This window comes from Puma concolor, chromosome A1, assembly GCF_028749965.1.
Source record: "Puma concolor isolate L17-30 chromosome A1, mPumCon1.1.hap2, whole genome shotgun sequence".
Classification (NCBI taxonomy): domain Eukaryota; kingdom Metazoa; phylum Chordata; class Mammalia; order Carnivora; family Felidae; genus Puma; species Puma concolor.
Window position 1 is genome coordinate 27,012,360 of NC_141667.1, and position 13,037 is coordinate 27,025,396.

The 13,037-nt window shown below is 36.0% G+C and overlaps 1 long non-coding RNA gene across 2 annotated transcripts in view; it reads right to left on the reverse strand.

The window, feature by feature from the left end:
* The window catches only part of LOC147584056 (uncharacterized), a 314,494-nt gene that overhangs the window by 90,976 nt on the left and 210,481 nt on the right, over window positions 1–13,037 (reverse strand). The window contains exon 4 of one of the 2 annotated variants that reach the window (XR_015240665.1): window positions 9,230–10,811. The exons of the other annotated variant lie outside the window; for it this stretch is intronic. This is a non-coding gene — a long non-coding RNA (uncharacterized LOC147584056). Of the gene's footprint in view, window positions 1–9,229; window positions 10,812–13,037 lie in introns of those variants that run through there. 2 annotated transcript variants of the gene reach the window in all.

Sequence of the window (13,037 nt, forward strand, 5' to 3'; positions counted from 1 at the left end):
AATAAGATGGCAGAGTAGGAGGATCTCGTGGACATACTGAGGCAACATCTACATTTATTGAAGTGAATTCTGAAAACAACCTGAAGAAGGGCAGAACAGATCACTCACAGCTAGTTACAGGGAGAAAGTCACATCAAAAAGGATAGGTGGGGTGGAGATGACCCCTAGTCAACTAACCACAAATGGGAGGGCCATCACAAGCATGGAGGAGCCAGGGGATCAGATCCACACCTGACACCCTGGGCCCTGGGGACCCACAGTGGGAAGATGAGACCCCATAGTCTGGCTTTTAACTCTAGGAGCTTTAAAAATCAGCAGGGCTTAACTCTGGGAGACCTGAAGGGTGATAGAAAACCTAATCTCTGCCCTTAAAGGGCCAGCACACCAAATGACCTTGCCTGAAACACAGCACAGAAGAAGCAGTTTGAAAAGCACCTGGGGTATATGGAGAACAAACCGTTGGTTATCAGAGGGGAGGTGGGTGGGGTGATGTATGAAATAGGTGAAGAGGATTGAGTACACTTAGTGTAATTAAGACTTAGTAATGTATAGAATTGTCAAATCACTATATTGTACATCTGAAATGAATTTAACACTTTGTCAATTGTACTAGAACTAAAACAAAATAAAAACTTAAAAAATAATTTTTTTAAATAAAGAAAAGCAAGGGCACCTGGGTGGCTCAGTCAGTTAAGCGTCCAACTTCTGTTCAGGTTATGATCTCGCTATTCATGAGTTCGAGCCCCGCAGCAGGCTCTGTGCTGACAGCTCAGAGCCTGGAGCCTGCTTCAGAATCTGTGACTCCCTCTCTCTCTGCCTCTTTCCCACTCATGCTCTGTCTCTGTCTCTCAAAAAATAAATAAATGTTAAAAAAATTTAATAAAAAAAAGAAAAGCACATGGGGCATTTATTAACTAGTCAGGATGTATGCTAGAGGAGCAAGGATCTGCAGATTTCTCCAGAAACAAAATTGCTGGTAGGTACCATTTTTCTTGCCTTCTCACAGTTTAGAAAATGGGATGCTTATGGGAACCAGTTCTAACATTCTCCATCAACCTTGCTAGTATGGCATGCCCCACTCTGGTGTTCCTCTGCAGACCCTCCCCACCCAACCTACAGCAGGCAGCAGGCACCCCCAAAGTGGTCCCTGCCTTCCACAACAGCAGTCAGCCCTGGCCAGGACTAGGACCATTATTCCTCCTAAGTGACTTCTGCCATGGAGAGGAGGAAATAACCCCAAACACCAGCATGCCCAGAGTTCCTGCAGCCAGGAACTTCCGAGGGAGCAAGCCCTGATAATTGGTGTGCCTGCAGCTGTCACAGAGGCTAACTGCGGACAGCTAGGCAAAGTGCCCGCCTCACCCACCAGTGATCCCAAAGCAATCATGCTTCAGCCACAACAGGAGGGCTCATGAAGCCCACACAGGAGATACCCCTTTGAGTGTCTGGTATGGTGACCAGGAGGCATTGGATTACAGGGCATCACAGGAACTCTTTGACACAAGGCCACTACTTTCATGACTAGGAGACATATTTGAACTACCTAATACAAAGAAACAAACACAGAGTGTTAGACAAAATGAGGAGACAGAGGAGTGTATCCCAAATGAACAAAGAAGACAAAGTCACAGAAAAAGAGCTAAATGAAATGGAGATAAGCAATATGCTTGATAGAGTTCAAAGTAATGATTATAAAGATACACACCACTTTTGAGAAAAGAGTGGACAAATTCAACAAGAACATCAACAAAGAGATAGAAAATATAAAAAACCAGTCAGAGCTGAAGAATACAGTAACTGAAATAAAAAAATACACTAGAAAGAATCAATAGTAGATTAGAAAATAGTAGATTAGAAAAATGGATCAGTGATCTGGAAGACAAGGTAACAAAAAGCAACCAAGCCAAACAGCAAAAAGAAAAAAAGAATAATAAAAAGGGGAAAAACAGGGATCCCAGGAAGGGAAGAGAGAGAGAAGGGGCAGAAAACTTATTCGAAGAAATAATAGCTGAAAACTTCCTTAATCTGGGGGAGGAAATAGAAATCCAGGTCCAAGAATCACAAAGAGCCCCATGAAAAGTGAGCCCACAGAGGTCAAATTAGGAGACAATCAAAAAACTAAAAGGCAGCCTGCTGAATGAGAGACAACAACAAAAGGCAAGGTAGCAATGTTTATATCAGACAAAACAGAGTATAAAACAAAGACTGTAGCGGGAGACAAAAAAGGGCATTGTGTAATAATGACAAAGGTATCAATCTAAGAAGAGGATAAATATCTATGCTCCCAACATAGGAGCACCTAAATATATAAACATTAACATACAGAAAGGGAGAATACAATAATACAATAACAGTAGGGAATTTTAGCATCCCACTTACATCAATGCATAGATCATTGAGACAGAAAACCAGTAAGAAAACAGTGGCTTTGAACAACACATTAGACCAAATGAACCTAACAGATATATACAGAACATTCCACCTAACAATAGCATAATAAACATGATTTTCAAGTGAACATGGAACTTTCTCCAGGACAGATCAGATGTTAGGGCACAAAACAAGTGTCAATAATTTTAAGAAGTTTGAAATCATATCAAGCTTCTTTTCTTGCTGCAGCAGTAAGAAACTAGAAATCAATTACAAGAAAAACTGAAAAAGCACAAACATATGGAAATGAAACAACGTGATACTGAACAACCAATAAGTCAACAAAGAAATCAAAGAGGATATTAAAATATATATGGAGACAAAAGTAAAAACACAGTAGTCCAAAATCTTTAGGTTGCAGCAAAAGCATTTCTCAGAGGGATGTTATAGCAAGACAGGCCTAACTGAAAAAAAAAGAAAAATCTCAAGAAACAATCTAACCTTATACCTAAAGAAGCTAGAAAAAGAAAAAACAAAGCCCCAAATTGGTAGAAGGAAGGAAATAATAAAGATTAAGGCAGAAATAAATGAAATAGAGACTAAAAATCAATAGAAAAGATCAATGAAGCCAAGAGCTGGTTCTTTGAAAAGATAAACAAAATGACAAACCATCTGCCAGATTCATAAAGAACAAAAGAAAGACTCAAATAAATAAATAAATTCAGAAATGAAAGATGAGAATAACAACCAAAACGCAGAAACACAAAGAATTATAAGGGAATACTACGAAAAATTATGTGCCAACGAATTGGACAATCTGGAAGAAATGGATAAGTTCCTAGAAACATATAATCTTACAAAACTATTCAGGAATAGATATAAAACTTGAACAGAGCAATTACTAGTAACGAGATTGAAACAGTGATAAAATAACTCCGAACAACAAAAGTCCAGGATTAGATTGCTTCATGGGCAAATTCTACAAAACTTTTAAAGAGGATGTAATACCTATCCTTTTCAAACTATTCCAAAAACTACAGGAAAAAGGAAAATTTCAAAATTTCTTGTACAAGTTCGCATTACCCTGATACCAAAACTAGACAAAGACACTACAAAAAAATAATAATAGATAAAAATAAAACTACTGGCCTAAATCCTTGAATATAGATGCAAAAATTCTCAACAAAATATTAGCAAATCAAATTCAACAATGCATTAAAAGGATCATTCACCACAAGTTGGGGTGCCTAAGTGGCTCAGTCAGTTAAGCATCTGGCTCTTGATTTCAGTTCAGGTCATGGTCTCATGGTTCATGAGTTCCAGTCCCACGCCAAGCTCTGCACTTGACAGAGCAGAGCCTGTTTGAGATTCTCTATCTCCCTCTCTCTCTGCCCCTCCCCTGCTCGCTCTTTATCCCTCTCACTCAAAAATGAATAAATAAACATAAAAAAGGATTATTCACCACAATCAAGTGAGACTTATTCCAGTGAGGCAAGATGATTAAATATTCACAAATCGATCAATGTGATATATCACATCAACAAGAGAAAGGATAAAAACCATATGATCTTCTCAATAAATGCAGAAAAAGCATCTGACAAAATACAACATCTATTCATGATAAAAACTCTCAACTCTCAACAAAGTGATTTTAGAGGGAAAATACCTCAATATAATAAGGCCATCTATGAAAAACTCACAGCTAACATCATACTCAATGGTGTGAACTGAAAACTTTCCCTCTAAGATCAGGAACAAGATAAGGATATCTACTCTGATTACTTTTATTCAACATAGTACTGGAAGACCTAGCTGCAGCAATCAGACAAGAAAAAAAAAATAAAAGTCATCCAAATTGGTAAGGAAAAAATAAAACTGTCACTATTTGCAGACAACATGATACAATATATAGAAAATCCTATAAATGCCACCAAAAAAACTATTAGAACTGATAAATGAATTTAAAGTTGTGGAATACAAAATTAATATACAGAAATATGTTGCATTTTTAGTATACTAATAATGAAGTAACAAAAAGAGAAATCAGAAAACAACCCCATTAACAATTGTACCAAAAAGAATAAAATAATCAGGACTAAATTTAACAAAGGAGGTGAAAAAGCTATATTCCAGAAACTATAAGACATTGATGAAAGAAACTAACGATAACACAAACAAATGGAAAGACACACCATGCTCATGGAATGGGATATTTTTTTTTTTTTTGTATTTGACTATTTTTTTTTAAATATGAAATTTATTGTCAAATTGGTTTCCATACAACACCCAGTGCTCATCCCAACAGGTGCCCTCCTCAATGCCCATCACCCACTTTCCCTTCCCTCCCAACCCCCATCAACGCTCAGTTTATTCTCAGTTTTTAAGAGTCTCTTAAGGTTTGCCTCCCTCCCTAACCTTTTTTTTTTCCTTCCCCTCCCCCATGGTCTTCTGTTAAGTTACTCAGGATCCACATAACAGTGAAAACATATGGTATCTGTCTTTCTCTCTATGACTTATTTCACTTAGCATAACACTCTCCAGTTCCATCCACGTTGCTACAAAGGGCCGTATTTCATTCTTTCTCATTGCCACGTAATATTCAATTGTGTATATAAACCACAATTTCTTTAATGGAATGGAATATTTAATATTGTCAAAGTGTCCATATTACCCAAAGAGAATACAGATTTAATGTAATCCCCATCAAAATACCAATAGCATTTTTCACAGAACTAGAACAAATAATCCTAAAGTTTGAATGGAATAACAAAAGACCCTTAAAATAGCCAAAGCAATCCTGAGAAAAAAGAATAAATCTAGAGGTATCACAATCCTAGATTTCAAGATATACTACAAAGCTGTAGTAATAAAAACAGTATGGTACTACACAAAAATAGACACATAGATCTACAGAACAAGATAGAGGGCCCAGAAATAAACTCATGATTAATCTGTGACAAAAGATACAAAAATATACAAAAGGGAAAAGACAGTCTCTTCAATAAGTGGTGCTTGGAATGTGAACCACTACTGTTGGTTTGCAAAAGGAAAGGGATTGGAGGAATGGGCAAAATAGATGAAAGGGATTAAGTATTATAAACTTCCAGTTATAAAATAAATAAGTCACAAAGATGAAAAGTACAGCATAGGAATATAGTCAATAATATTGTAGTAACATTGTATGGTGACAGATGGTGACTACTCATCATGATAAGCATTGAGTAATGTACATAATTACTGAATTGCTATGTTTATGCCTGAAACTAATGTAATATTGTATGTCAACTACACTTCAATAATAAAAATAAAAATAAATATTATTAAACTGACCTTTCAGAAATAACAAAGATTATCAAGAAATACTATGAATAGTTACATGCCAAATAAATAAGATGACTTAGGTGAAATGGGTGAATTCCTAAAAGACATAAAGTACTCTAACTGACTCCAGAAGAAAAGAAAAATTCTAAATAGATCTAGAACAAGTAAAGAGATTGATTTAATAATATAAAAACCTATTATAGAGAAATGCCCAGGCCCCGATTACTTCACTAGTAAATTCTACCAAACATTTGAAGACACATTTTAATAATGATTTTCAAAAATTCTTCAAAAATTAAAAAAGAGGAGGGACACTTCCCAATTCACTCTTTGAGGTTGCTCTCAACTTGGTATGAAATCTAATCAAAAACATCACAAGATAAGAAAACTACTGACCTTTTACATGACTATAAATATTATAGTTTCATAAACTACTAACCTTAATATCACTTATGGATATAGAAAAATAAAAACCTATAGCTAATAACATACTAAATGGTGAAAACTAAATCCTTCTCCTTAAGATGAAGAACAAGACAAGGATGTCAGCTCTCCCTACTTCTATTCAACATTTTACTGGAGTTCAAAGAATGCCTCTCAAGAAATGCAACTCACAGAATGAAAGAAGAAGTTTGCAAATCGTATGTTTGGGATGGGTTTTCTATTTAGAATATACAACGTGTCTTACTCAATAATTTAAAAAGACAAAGAACCAATTAAAATGGACAAATATTCTGAATACAGATGTTTGTAGTGAAGATATAAAAAGAGCCAATAAGCATATGAAATAAATTCATCCTTTTTAAAAATCTTTTCTTATTCATGTGGTATAAATTTATATGTTTTGTTCATTATGAATATCTACGATTTTAACAGTGCTTGCATATGGTAAACACTTAGCAAGCATTTGTTGAATGGATTAAATATTATGTGAGTAAGTAGCAATACTTTTGGCCATAAGCACTCTGGTAAGTAAGAAAAGAAGAAACTGATAATAGTTTAAAAATAGGGACTTACCTTCTGCACAAATATGAAGCAGTTGCTGTTATTGATCTAGAAGCTCAATTAAGCTAACATCTGGAGAGTTCTCTTGGCCTTTATCTCATGGTTGCAAAATGGTTGGAACACTTCCTCATACAATATGGGAGGTAGGAGAAAATGGAAGGCAGTGCAAAACAGACTCCTTATATTTTGTCAGCTAGAACTGTGTGTTAAGTAAAACTCGGTACTGGGCTAATTGTAGCTATGATCAAGTTACTCTGCCTGATATGTGAACAAAATCAGGGTCTTGTTAGTATACAAAACCATGACATCAGGGGCAAGTATGGAATGCCTTTTGAGATAGGCAACAGGCAGTGGCTGACCAAAAAAATATAAGAGGGAAAGAAAAATACACACACACACAGAGCTGATTCTTGTTATTTATGACACTTATGTTATATAAAGTCACCATGAACATGAATTCAATGTTGAATTCACAAATACTGAACCACTGCCCCTAGAAGAAATACAAAGTTAGGTTTTGTGAGCCTCAGGTCAAACAGTCTATATGCAATCTTGTTTTATGTGAGTTTCTGTCTAAAGATATCTTATTTACTTGCTGATGACTTATTTTATTGTTGACTCATTAACATTCAGCTCACAGCCAAAAGCACTGTAATTTGTGCCTAAACAAAGCTTACCTAATACATGTATTTTCTCCTCAAGGCACATCATAGCCTTCCTGTGCTTAGAACACTAAGTAGCACTTCAGAACTATGCTTGAGGGCCATTTTAACAGGTGAAATCACCAACAAAATTAACAAAAAAAAAGAAAAAGAAAAAAAATGAAAAAAATATGGCACTAAATAGACTGTGAAAAGCACACTTGTTTATAATATGAGGGCTGAAACATGACAGCAGGTCATCACCTTACGCAACCTCAGCTAGTAATGTGCACAGTTGGGTGATTCAAACATTGTGCGGCTGTGTGCGTATCGACAAATAACTGTGAAAGCACTGAAAGTCTGATTTGGGGGTTGCATACAAATTTCAGTAAGTAGGCAAATTTATAAATCTGTAGTCCACATAAATGAGGATTGGCTAAGTTTTTCTTATTCTTTTTTTTTTTACACCATGTTTATTTTATCAATGGATTATACATTGTCTGCCATACTTATTTCCTTCTCCTTACAATAGTTCAACTACATTTCTCATAACACACTATAAAAATTATTCCTGAAAGGATAGTCTTTGACCACATTTCTAGCTTTACTAGGACTTAGGCGTGGCCTTGTGTAAACCTTCTTGCCAAAGGAATGGACACAAAAGTAATATGCACCCTTTCCAGACTTGGCCTGTAAGAACCGCCATACGAGATTCCCTATGAACTTTTCCCTTTCTCACTTCTGGATGGAGGCAACCCCAGGGCGATCTTGGGAATCCTATGTTAAATTTTCCAGAGTCACAGGATGGGAGAAGCCACTGAAAGAAAGTCAGGACAACATTATCCCTTAATCATTATTTGGAGGTGAACTGCCCAACATGATGAAAAAATATACTTTTGTGTTCAACAATTAAGATTTGGAAATTTATTTGTATACAGCAGCAAAAAAGCTACATTAAGTAATATTCTGACTAACTCCCATTCCAGTTAGCCTAACAGGGCTTCCTCATATCCTGTCTATGTCTCTATTGCCTAATTCTCTGGAGGATGTATCATAATTGCTCTGTAGAGACTTAGGGGATATTATTTTACTCACCTATTTCTGGTCAGCTTCAATATTAAGGCCAAAATGATAAGAAAGGAACTTGAGACACTGACAACACATTCAAAGTGTTCTTCTGTGCAAAGATTCATGCTGCTGTCTGTTACTGTTACACTAGAAAATTTAGGTCCTGGATTATTTTATTAATTCAGAAATGTTCATTGAACTGGTAGGGATATATGATTATTTCTTTATCTGCTACATTAGACAGATAATTTGGCCTGAAAGAGACAGCCTCCACAGGGAAACCCAAGATAGGTTCAATAGGTCAAGCTATATTAAATGCATGTAAATCCATAAGTGAGGGGGAAAGTTACACATTTTAACTCTTGTAACATTTCTGGAATGTCCTTAGCTTCTGGCTCAGTATTCTCCTTTCTCTCAATCTCCTCTTCCCTTCAGCTTTCTCTTCACAGAAAGTGTAATTTAAGAAGTTGTTGGAAACTAGCATATTAAAATGCTCCAAATTTTTTTCCCTTCAATGATAGCACTTTGGGGCAAAGAATTAAAGTTACTCTGAGGGCTTCCCTCATGGGAGAGCTCTGCGTTCCAGACTAGTTACTAAACCTTTGGTCATGAACTGAGAGCCTCCTGTCTCTTGGCCAGGTTTCCAGCTCTCGGACAAGTTTTTCTTGCATCAACAAACATTTACTGGGAAACTGTGTTTCAAGCTACATGTTAGGTACTATGCTAAGAATTCAAAGATGACAAGGTCTCTATTCTGGTGAACTAGATACATAACATATTAAACAATATAATAAATACAGCAGAGGCATGTACAGAATTTTACAAGAGCACAGAAAAACAACGAATTCTATGAAGGTTGGGCAGTGGAATAAAGGTAGGGAAGACTACCCAGTGAAGGAGATACTTGAAGTAGCCCTTAACATATTTATGGGATCTTGACATGCAGAGTAGAAGAAAAAGGCTTCTGGGAAGAAAATGTGCTCTCTATAAAGGCTCCAGAAATAGGAAGAAACCAAAATGTGTTCAAGACATGGTGAGGAGGTCAGCATGACTGGAATATAGGAGGCATGAAGGGGAAAAGATGGAGATAAAATTTTTAAAAGGGGAAATGAGCCAAACACAGAGGTCTTGCTTGTATCATGGGAAAATATAATTTGTGATCCCTCACTGCTTTCTGATGGTGGAAACAGCAACTGAAAAGTCTTTATTATTTTCTTGAATGGGTTGATGAGTATGACCATGCATGTTTGGTATATTTAGTTTAGTATAAATAAATAAGAAAGGGAATGGATAAAGAGACTTATAGGCATAGAACAGAGGAACTGGGAAGCTATAGGTCCTTCATGCTGGGAGGGATTAAAAAATAAAAAAGCCCATAAATGGTCACACAGCTGACAAAAGACTGGAAGAGAATGAAAACCGTGATGGGTATTTATCGAGTTGTTTGCCATGCAGTGAATGACCTCTACCTCTCCCATGAAACTGTAGGTAACTTCTAGATTGCTTGTTAATGTTTTGGTATGACAGGACTATGTACTGAATTAATCAAACAGATGCCAGCTTCATGTGTTCTTCAGTGTTAGTACTAGATGAAACCAGAAACTGTTTATATGGAAACAATATGCTAAATTTGATGCTGAAACTGCAGGCAACTAAGACCATAGATTTTAAGCAGATAATTAATATCACATTGAATTTTTATGACCAATAACTCTAGATCAAAGCATGTTAAATAAGTGATGACATAGCAGAGATAATAAATTGCTCATAATAATGAATGTTAATTTTTTTTTCTTGTCCCCACAGTTAAAGCTACATTTTCTTGGCTTTCTTGCATGTATCTTATAAGATAAATGTGAAACAAAACAACACAAAACAGACAGGCCTCCATGAGTCGGGGCCCCTGAAAAACTGTGTGGAAGGAGGAAACCATGTACCTATGATAATAGTGTACAAATGTGAGCAAGAAGTAAACCTGTATTGTGTTTGAAACACTATAAATTTTAGATCAACTTCTAATAGCTATTGGGCTACCCTAACTAATGCAGGTGGGAAAAAATAGGAAGCTTTTAAAACAATCCAAAGAGGCAGGATAAAAGCTTGAATGGAGGCAGTAACAGTGGAAACAGAAAGGAAGAGGCTACTAGTTCATGACCTAACCATTTCTTACAATATGTTAGCATTAGTCAGGTGGTGCTGCCATAATATCAAGTAACAGCCCTCAAATTCAGTGGCTTATAACCACAAATACTTATTTTTTTCCTCACAAGTCTATAGGTCAATTGGGTTTGGCTGATCTCTGCTGGGCTCAGGTGGGTTTGGCTTCAAGTTGCCAGGGTTTCAAGTCTGTCCTAGATGACTCACTCTATAGCCTTCAGTGAACTGGGACACGCTCTTCTCATGGCACTGGCAGAGACACAAGAGAGTAAGAAGAAACACACGATTTCTCTTTAGGCCTAGTTCAGAACTAGCACTAAATCAACCATTTCCGCCTACATTTCAGAGTGAAAGCAATTAACATAACTAAGCCCAACATCAATGGAACATGTACGTATAATCCTGTCATAAAGGAGGGCAGGATCATGGCTACGGGAAGGGAGGAAAGAAGGAAGAGTTGTGAATGAAGAACACAACATACTCCAGAGTGTATCTCAAACTTGTTCTCCCTTGTGAAGCTTTCCACAGTTACTCCAACCTACCTTATTCCTTTTATATTTATTGTCAGTAATCACATCATTCAGATCACTTTATAAAAGGAGGCTGCTTTTTTATTCTATTCACTTAAATGGTTAAGAAGGCTGCTATATAACTAGATATAGAAGTGACTACCTAGCTAACAGTCTTGAGACACTTTTCTAACATATTCTCAAAGCAAAAATAATGTTACTTATTTCGGGTGGCTACCCTATGCAAAGGGTAAGGTGAGGCAGCTGAACTCAACAAGAAGTGCAAAATGAAGTTTAAAGTCCATAAATGATAAAGTCAGGAGGGACTGAGTTGGTGCTACTCTTGGAAAAGGGAAATTAATATTAGATAATGTTCACAGAAAAAATTATCAGCAGGGTATTCTGCAACTACAAAGATTTGAATCTAAAGACTGACTATGAAGTTTGTGATTTAGAGACAATAAATTTATTTACTTATTTATTTGTTTTTTTAAAGTTTATGTATTTTGGTGGGGAGAGTGTGCACAGGTGGGGGAGGGAAATAGACAGGGAGAGACAAAAGCTGGGTATTGATGAGGTGAAGTAGTCTCCTTGCTATGGAAAAACAAGCATACTGGCTATCTCAGAAAAAAAAAAACAGTTCAAAAAGCAGGGGACTCCCAGAAATGTATTTATATTTATTACATAAATACTTTCTCTTGCCTGATTGTGTCTAATAGTTTTGGTCCCTGTTGTATATCTCCAGAAAAAGCGATCATTGTAGGCAAGTCTCCAAAATCAGTCTAGCACGGTTGCATTCAAAGATATGACAAATAATGTTTGTAATTATGCCATATATTTGCATCATGGTTTACAAATTATAAAGAACTTATATATGTATTTCATATCCCTCAAAACGATTTTTATTTTAAGCCTGGAAATGTAAGAAAGAACAAAAAAAAGAATAACAGATTTAAACTAGTGCTTAGTTCTAATATCATAAGCATCTATAAAAACATTTATTGACTATTTTCTGTAGATAAGATACATTACAAAGAAGAATCTCTTCCTGGACTGATTCTTTTGTGTAAAATGAACTTTGGCCTTTAGTCTTCTGGGCAAGACTCTCACTGCATTTTATTGCAACTATTTCCTTTTCTGTTTCCTCTCTTAGACTATGGGCTCTGTAAGGCATTAATATTTATTTCCTAACATTTAGCAGAGTACCTGGACCATAGTAAGTGTAAAAGCAAAGGTTTTTTTTTTTTTTTGAATGCTGAATGAATGACACTTGTTTTGAAAAGTTAAATTAATGTTTTGTATGTAATATGTCAATTATGTCTCAAAGCTGGAAAAAAATCAATGTTTTAGCAATTGTTATAGAATTAATTTAGTAATAGGGGCGCCTGGGTGGCGCAGTCGGTTAAGCGTCTGGCTTCAGCCAGGTCACGATCTCGCGGTCCGTGAGTTTGAGCCCCGCATCAGGCTCTGGGCCGATGGCTCGTAGCCTGGAGCCTGTTTCCGATTCTGTGTCTCCCTCTCTCTCTGCCCCTCCCCCGTTCATGCTCTGTCTCTCTCTGTCCCAAAAATAAATAAAAAAAAGTTGAAAAAAAAATTAAAAAAAAAAAAAAAAGAATTAATTTAGTAATTGATAAACTTAGTCTTTGACAAATGGACTGTGTTTACATCCGGTGTTGAATTTCAGCTCTGAAGATTCTTTCTAAACCACTCATTATAATATGTCTCCATAGGTTCATTTGTCAAAATATGTGGTCAAAGTTGTTCTAATCAACCCCATAAGCTCCTTTTTCTTAATAATCCAACTGTTGTTTACAGAAGGGTTATTGACCAGAAAAGCTATCACATTTCTATGAGAATCCAAACTTCCTTTGGAGTGACGTGAATTTAGAATAATGAATGTTTAAAATTAATTAATTAATTAATAATAAATCATGTCTATTTCTATTTCTAAACATCACAAATTTAG